Genomic DNA, 8,353 nt, shown 5'->3' with positions numbered 1-8,353 from the left:
AACAGGCTCCAGGTTATGCTGATTCTAGTGGTCCCAGGTGCCACACTGAGCTACAATGGACGAGGCCTCCATGACCTAACTAAATTTTACAGATGAGTTTTTCATGTTCAGTTCTGACTACACTGAATTATACAACCAGCAGCCAGCAGCAGCTGACATTTTTTATACAAAACTGATTGGGAATTTAGTGAAAACATTTTTTTTCTTTTGGTTCTAATGTAATCATGTCAACAAATGGCTTTCGTTGTGAAATATGAGCTACTCAATACTCCACGAAAGTAAATTGAATTGGTAATCACCAGTGTTCACTTACTAGGTAAGACCCTCCAAGGATCATCTGACTTAAACTGAAAAATTATTTTATTATATAATATCCAAAAGATTACTGAATTTTGGCAAGTGTTTATATCCAATTTATGACTTAAAATTTTCTAAAGTTAATCGAGCAAAGTAAACATACCACATAAATAGTTATTTGTGGGAAAATCATTAGTAATAAATAATTGACTCTGATTGTGCCCATTATCACAATGTATTAGAGAACTGGTAAAATTTTGATAACACAGTATTAATTTTGACATAGAGTTGTTCCACCTTGGACAGGTATTTGTTGAAATAGAGTAGATGATGTGATCCAGTAACATTTCAATCATTTCTATGCTTGGTTTGCTCCAGCAAGCTTTTCCTGTTGTCTTATTCCCACATGCCTAGACTAACACTGGAATTAACATGTTATGGTCCCTTGGTTTCCTGGTTAGTTTCTCTTCACAGTCTTCCATTGTAAAATCTCCTTCTTAAGTTTATTTTTAGTATTTGTAGAGACATATTTTGGCATTATTTTCAGTTTCCATAATGTGATCTCACAATTGATTGTTATTTCAAAAAACAAATGGAGGATGTCAGTGTGCTTTAAATACATCAATCAACCCACTGGGGAAGCAGAGCATCTCTCGGGCTTCAGTTGAGCTTTACCGACTCTTGACTCCCATCTCAGGTGACAGGTATATGTTCACATACAATCTATTAGGATGTCTTAGTCTAATTTTTGCTTGCTAACACAAATTGAACTCCCTTTTTGAAAATGTGTATTATCCATCGATAATTGCTCATAAGGAAAAAATTTAAAGAAATGATGACTATATGTTAAGATCAGAAAGTGAGTTCAGGATCTCAGTTCCTATGAGTTGACATCTGCAATCGTACAAAGTAAATGTTGTGTCATATGGAGGAGATTATTTCACATTCTCTGATGGTGGAACTCCCTATAAACCTTTTTTTCATTTTCTTATCTAGATAATCTGTTGAGTGCTTTCTTATTACTTTTACGTTTAAGAAATTTGAAGGTCAAATTTTATAAAAAATAGCGTAAGTTCTTTTTTTGCAAAAGTATGTCGTGTTTCGAAGATTTAAGTAACTATTTTAAAGTTACTTGTTTCTATCAGTAATGCTTTTCCATGTCATTTTAACTGACCTTTTTTATTTAAAACAGTTTTGCTATTCTACAAAGTTAACACTGTATAAAAAGTAGACTAATTTATATGCTCATTTTCATTTCCCTTGTGATGGGACAGAAATAAAAGTTTTATCATTGTCAAGTTTTGTCATTCTGTTCTTGGCTAAATATTTCCTTAAAACCAGTAAACATATATTTATATGTCTACATATATTTATATGTGTATCTGTGTATTTATGTATATGTTAGTACTTTCTTTTAAACTTCTTGTGGTCTGGTATTTTCAATGAAATTTACAGATATAAAAAATCATAAAATTTTTACTCTTTCTGTTTCAAAATATGACTAACAGATTTATCTATTATATGTTAGAAAAACTTTAAGAAATATATAGTTTTCATTATTTATCTAATACTAGATTTAAAAAGAGTTTTAAATCAGTGAGGGAAAAATCAACATACAAGAAACAAGATAATTGCCATAAATCATGAGTTCTGCTTTAAGTGTGACAGATTTAGAGTTATTTACAAGAAGTACAGGATTTTTCATAATTAGATAAAAATATACTGCAATGTTCTATCATAAATGATAGGTAAAATGATCAGAAAAATAAAAAGCCATTACCTATTAAGGAATTATCCTACAATTCGCAATGAACAGATAAATACATCATATATATATAAGTCTTGTAGCAATCCTATTTTCCAGGGAAAATGTTTTAGGTAGATATTCATAATTTAGAAATAAACAATCTGCTTTACTTCTTATTCAACATCAACAAAATTGAGTTTACTTGCACATACAGAATAATAAAATATACCAAAGACTTGATTAGGTTAATTTTGTTGAATAAGATATGTGAAGTGTTAAATCTTTTTCACCAATGCAATTTCTCAAAATAGCTACAATTATTTTCCCTTGACTTCTTTACAATTTATTTTTTCCTACCCACTCACTATATTTTTTTTTCAAATCCCAGGATTTGAATCATCTATGCAATTATCAAAACACAAACCTGGCTCATTTCACTGACTTTATTATTAATATAAAGCCAGTCCCTATTGCTTGCCATTCTAACTTCTAAACATCTCTTTGGACTGTGCCTTCAATACCATTCCTGATGTCATTATCTATGGCCCTGTAAGGTCACAACTACCTGAGGGATCAGCTTGTCTCCAGTTTTGTCCTCCCTAAATGCTGAACTGTTTCCATGTTGACATGGTATCCTCTCTCTCTTTTTCATTTCCTGATAGTCTCTCAGCTCTTCTCCTTATGCATTTCTTATAATCCAACTCAAGCTTTACTTTCTTCTTCACCTTCATACTCCCATTCTCTTGATGTGTTTGAGATGTCCATTTGTGTGTTTCTCTAGTATTTTAGTATTTCCCTACAAGAGCACTCATCTTTACTCATCAATGTCCCCAACTAGTGACTAAGTTCCATTATTTCAGGCAATGGGTTTCAAACTGTCTTTGTATTTCTAGTATGTCTCTCAAGGCTTTGCAACATAGTGTGATCAATAAAGCTTTGATGAGTGAATACAGGAGGGGATGTGTTACTAATTTTTCACATCTGCTTTCCCAGGACTCAGCCAAATATGAGGTTGTTTTTCTTTGCCTTCATCCTGGCTCTCATGCTTTCCATGACTGTAAGTATAAGAGGAAATGTTGAAGAGTATGTTCTCAGTAACTATCCTAAGAGTCTCTCTTATTCCCTGTGTTCTACCCTATATTTGCATTTACCTGAATATGGATTTATAGATTTAATATTTTATGTGGACAATTCTCGTATGTTAACCTATGTAAGTTCATTAAGGACTTCAAATAAAAATTCAATATGCATCCATAGACATTCAAGTACAATTTGTTAAATACGAAACTAAGAAAAACTAAAAGAATTCCATCAATAAGAGGGACTGAGAGCTGGTAATATGTCTTTATCATTTTTTTTCTTTTTTCTTTTCTTTTTTTTCTTTCTTTTGTTTGCTTGGGAAGATATGTAAAATATATCTTTAAATATAAAAAGCTCTAGACAATCTGCAGTTACGGATCTGAGGGAAGAACAAGGTACGTTTAAATGGAACCAAATATCACAGGAAGGAAAAAGGAATTTTTTGTGTGTGTGCCTGGTACTGGTTCATTGCCTGTTAGGAGCAAAAAGGAATTTAAAAGTCATATTTTGTAAAACGTAGCTATTCAAATTAGCATACAATTATTTCAGCCCATCTAAAAATTAATCTGCTTCTTTTTAAGCATAAAACAAAATGCAAGATCTTTTAAATGCCATAAATGTTCAGAATATATTGTTATTTCCTACTGTGTGTCACTAGGTAAAGCAATTGGTCTCTCTGGAACTCTTTCTTCTGTCTCCTGCTCCTCTTACTCCTCTCCTCCTCTGCTTATATAAAGTTATTGGGAAATTTGTTACAAATAATAATATTTCAACCTATCTACTAAATTCCAAGGGATCTTTTAAGAACAAACTAGTTACGAGGTAACAGATTATCACATTATTTTGTTATTAAAGAATAGAAGAGGAAAAATAGCATTCTAAGAAGAACAGAGAAATGTATAATTCTGGTCTCTATCAGCAAATCAACATTTTGAATATGAGTAGCTTTTGTGCTACTTTAAATATATCCATATTAAAACAATCAGAGTTTAACTTTTCAATTATCATTCCCTTATTCATGGTGATAGACTTTTCTTGTCTCACAAAAAAATGATATAAACCAAAGAGAATTGATATTTGAATAGAGCAAATTAATTACATTTAATAGATAAAATCTACCCTTCACTCATTTTAACGATGTCATGAAGCAAAAATAGCTAGTTTAGTTTATCATCTTGCCAAGACATTGCATCAATTCAGTTTAGTCATAATTGTGGCCAAGTGCATTTTTACACTCAGTTTTGAATTATGAAATTTGGTATTAACTATTTCTTTCTTTCTTTTTTTCCCCAAGGGAGCTGATCACAAGGAGGTAAGATGATTTTATTTACTAAAAAACTTGAAAATCAAATATATATTACATTTTTTTAAATTTTATGCATTAGCTTTTTTATTGAAAAGGCATATATATTACATTTTTAACATTTTTTCTTTATTTTTCACAGAAAAAATATGGGCGCAGAAAACACGAGGCAAGTCTTCCCCTGATAATGTTGTGCAGTCAAAACAAGTTTTCTCCTCTGAATATTTATTCTCCAGGAAGAATCAATATTGGTTTATGAAATACCTCCATATCGTGAAGGCTAACGTGGGCATTGATTTCATTCATTTATTATACACTGGCAAAAGTCCCAAATGTCTTACCTGTTTAGAGCATTTAGATGTAAACTCCAAATGCCACCCTGAAGAAGCTATTAGTCTCTGAGAACTTAAGTACCTTTGTCTGGTAAATAATTGCATTGACCTAAACAATAGTTGAAATTCTAATTATACTAATTATACCACATGCCTAATGGAGCCTAGAGGTTGTTAATGATGCATATAAGATGGTAAGTTTCCACCTTCTGATTTTTTGAGGGTGATAAAGTCATTATATTAACCCTACTATGCCAAATAACATAGAAATTTTCACTTCCCTAATATTTGCCTTGCATATCTATTCTTGACATCTCATGTTGGCTTTACCCATCCTATCAATTTGATTGAGTCTCAGAATCTCTCCTTACCAATATAGTAAGTGTATGGATAAAAATGACAACAAATAAAAAGATACAAAAGTAGGGATTACGGAAATGATTAACAGAAGGGAATGTAAAACACTGTAGGAATTTTGAGACACAACGAGCTCAATCTAAGAGTGAGATGGAGAAACTCCACCTAAGTTGGAACTACTAAATTTATCCTCAACATAAAAAATTAAAGGGTAGGCAAAGTAGCCCTTGGATGTGATATTTATTACAAAGAACATTAAACTCCATTTGGAGTGGTTGCCTGTAATCAGTAGTCCCATACATATTATATAAAACCACGTAACTGTCAACAAACAGTAAAAAGGTATATGCTTATCATTTTCTCTTTCTTTTAAATATATTTTTATGAAAAAGTGAAAATCTAACTAAAAGTTTGAAAAACAATCATATTTTTCATGGGATATATAAGATCCCATGGACTTTAACAATCTAAGCTTGCTTTTTAATTTTAATTTTTCTTTATTTCTTTAAAATTTTTCTATTTTTTTAGTAGAGTCAGAGGTCTCACTCTTGCTCAGGCTGGTCTCGAACTCCTGACCTTGAGCTATCCTCCCGCCTCGGCCTCCCAGAGTGCCAGGATTGCAGGCATGAGCCAACACGCTTGGCCCAATCTAAGCTATTAAGGACAATTATTTTGAAACACTTGTACTGTCATTGTCTGAATTCTCTGTAATCCATTTCTGTGAATGCAGGATAAACGTTATGAACGGGAAAGGTATTATCAACAACAGCCACGATATTATTATGACGATTGAAATGCTGCTTAGTAACCACAGGACATGATGACAGAGGTAAGCTGGGTCTGGTGACATTTTTTTACTTTCCAGAAGTATCAATGCTGACAATTATTATAAGAAAAATAAAAAGAAGGTATCAAACCAACAGCAGCCCCAATTTTAAAAAGTAGCCTGGAATAGGTGCTCGAAGTGCATTTATTTATATCAATGCTTCCAAATGATAACTTCTGTCCTACTATGGTTAAGAGACTGGGGCTCTGGGTAAGAGAACACCTGTGTTTGTGTCCTGGCCCTGACAACTAATATTTTGATGATCTCAAACTGTTCCTAATGCTCTCCAAACCTCAGTTTGATTATCAACAAAATAGACATTATAATAATACTTACTCAATTCATAGAATTGTTGAAGTTATTAAAATCATGAAAATCTTTGCTCAGAAAGGTTTTGACTGCAGGCTTCCCTGCCACTAAATCTGTCCCTGAATTTTGCTTAAAACTTTTGTTCCTAAAATGTAATATTTGGAGCATCTACAAAAGCATTATCTAGGAACTTGTGATAAATGTACACATTAAAGCCACATCCAGATTGATTTAATCAGAGTCTGCTTTTAAGTATTATCGTTGTAAGATTCATACTACAACAATTTTGAGGAGTTTTGCCCTTAGGAATTCTAATGAACAATTATGATAGAAACCACTACTATAATACCAACAAGAAGTTATGGAAATGCTATCAATTTTCCTTTTTTGAAAGTCAATTTTACCTATGCATATATAATATTAAACGTTCCAAATTCTATGAGAATCTAAATATTTTACTACAAAATAAACAACATGTTTAAAGACAAAAGAGGACTGCCTTACAATTCAAAGTTGAAACAGTCCATAGGATTTCAATTATTTTTTATGCATTTGGGGTTTTATTTCCATTGATTTCACTGTTGCTATTAGTGACATGGCCAAGAGTCTGAACGTGATCCTCTAAGCATTATGGAGTAGCTGATGAAATTTATCAGGGAAGGATATATTTAAGCTACTATGCTGGAAAGTGAAATATGAATGAATTGTTTAGGATCATTTAAATGGAGGATTAAAATAGGTTAGTGATAGAAAAAAATTAATAAAATTAAGCTCAAATTGCAGATGCTGAATGATAATTCTTTTTAGAGACACTTATTTAGTAAGCATTTAATTGTCTACTTGGTGTCACATACTACCTTGGGCACTGCATTGCACTAACTGAAATTATCTATACATAGGTACTTGGCATTAGGCCAAAATGTAAATGTATTTACAAGAGTACAAATTTGAGAAATAATCTATTATTTTCTTTTTCTGTGCAGGTTTGACTGGCAAATCCAATTTCTGCGTGTCTATTTCCATCCTTCACATTGCCATCGTATTTTGCCAAAATCATCAAAAGGCCAAAGTTAGGAAAGATGATTATTTATTGTATTCCCTGTGTTTCATGATAATTGCCTTTATAGTTCATCTTTGATTAGAGAGTTCTAATTTCAACCTGTTAAACTGTTTTCACTACTGCCTGACTAATGAAAATCTATTCTTTCTCGAAAATCAATAAATTTGAAGCATATTCTTCTGTGTACGTTCTTCATTTCTACGTTTCATATTTCATAATTGCATATACCCATTCCTTAATAGCTTCCTTTCCCCAGTTTGAGGAGCACTGATGGAAGCACTTTATTAAGGGGTTCTTTGAAATTGCTTAATTCTAATTTTGTCTGTCATATTTTTTGTCTCACACATATGTGTTCCCCAATGTTGGCTAGATCAGTTGGCCTATGCATGCTAACTTTTGATTTCCTCCTGGTTTCCTTTGTCATAGCACATTTCCTGAGCCTCCAAGGCTTTCCCATCTCAGGCCAAAGGTAATTTCCGCGTGGCAGACACTCAGAACACAAACCCTCCAGTTCCCTCCTTGGGTGGTGTCAACAATGACTTTTGCCCAACAAATATTTCTTGAGAGACACTAGGTGTCGGGCACTGTTCTGGATGCTGCACACACAGTAAGGAATGAAAGAGACAAAAGTCCTGCCTTCAGGGACTGTAGTTGGGAGATGCAGACAAAAAGTAAACAAATAATATATAGTATCTCAGATTATGATAAATTGTGCTATGAAAGCAAAAAGCAGGGCTATACGCAGGGACAATTTTAAATAGGACACTGAACAATAGCCTTGGTATAGTGGCCATTTAAAAAACATATACTAAGTATGGGAGTGAGCCTGGAGAAAGTAATTTTGAAGTAGAAGAAAGAGCAAGTGCAAATTCATTTTGGTAGAAAAATGATTCTTGCCATTGGGGAAACCTCAATGAGACCACCTTCAGTAGAGAACACAAGAGGATCCAAATAAATTAGATCATACAAGGAGGACTGTGCATATGACTAAACCTCCCTAGGTCAAGTTTACTCTTTGGATTGAGTTGCATCCCATTAGAGA

Source organism: Microcebus murinus, chromosome 26 (genome assembly GCF_040939455.1).
Source record: "Microcebus murinus isolate Inina chromosome 26, M.murinus_Inina_mat1.0, whole genome shotgun sequence".
Taxonomy (NCBI): Eukaryota; Metazoa; Chordata; class Mammalia; order Primates; family Cheirogaleidae; genus Microcebus; species Microcebus murinus.
The sequence above is the reverse complement of the archived record's forward strand: the minus strand, read 5'-3'. Positions refer to the sequence as shown.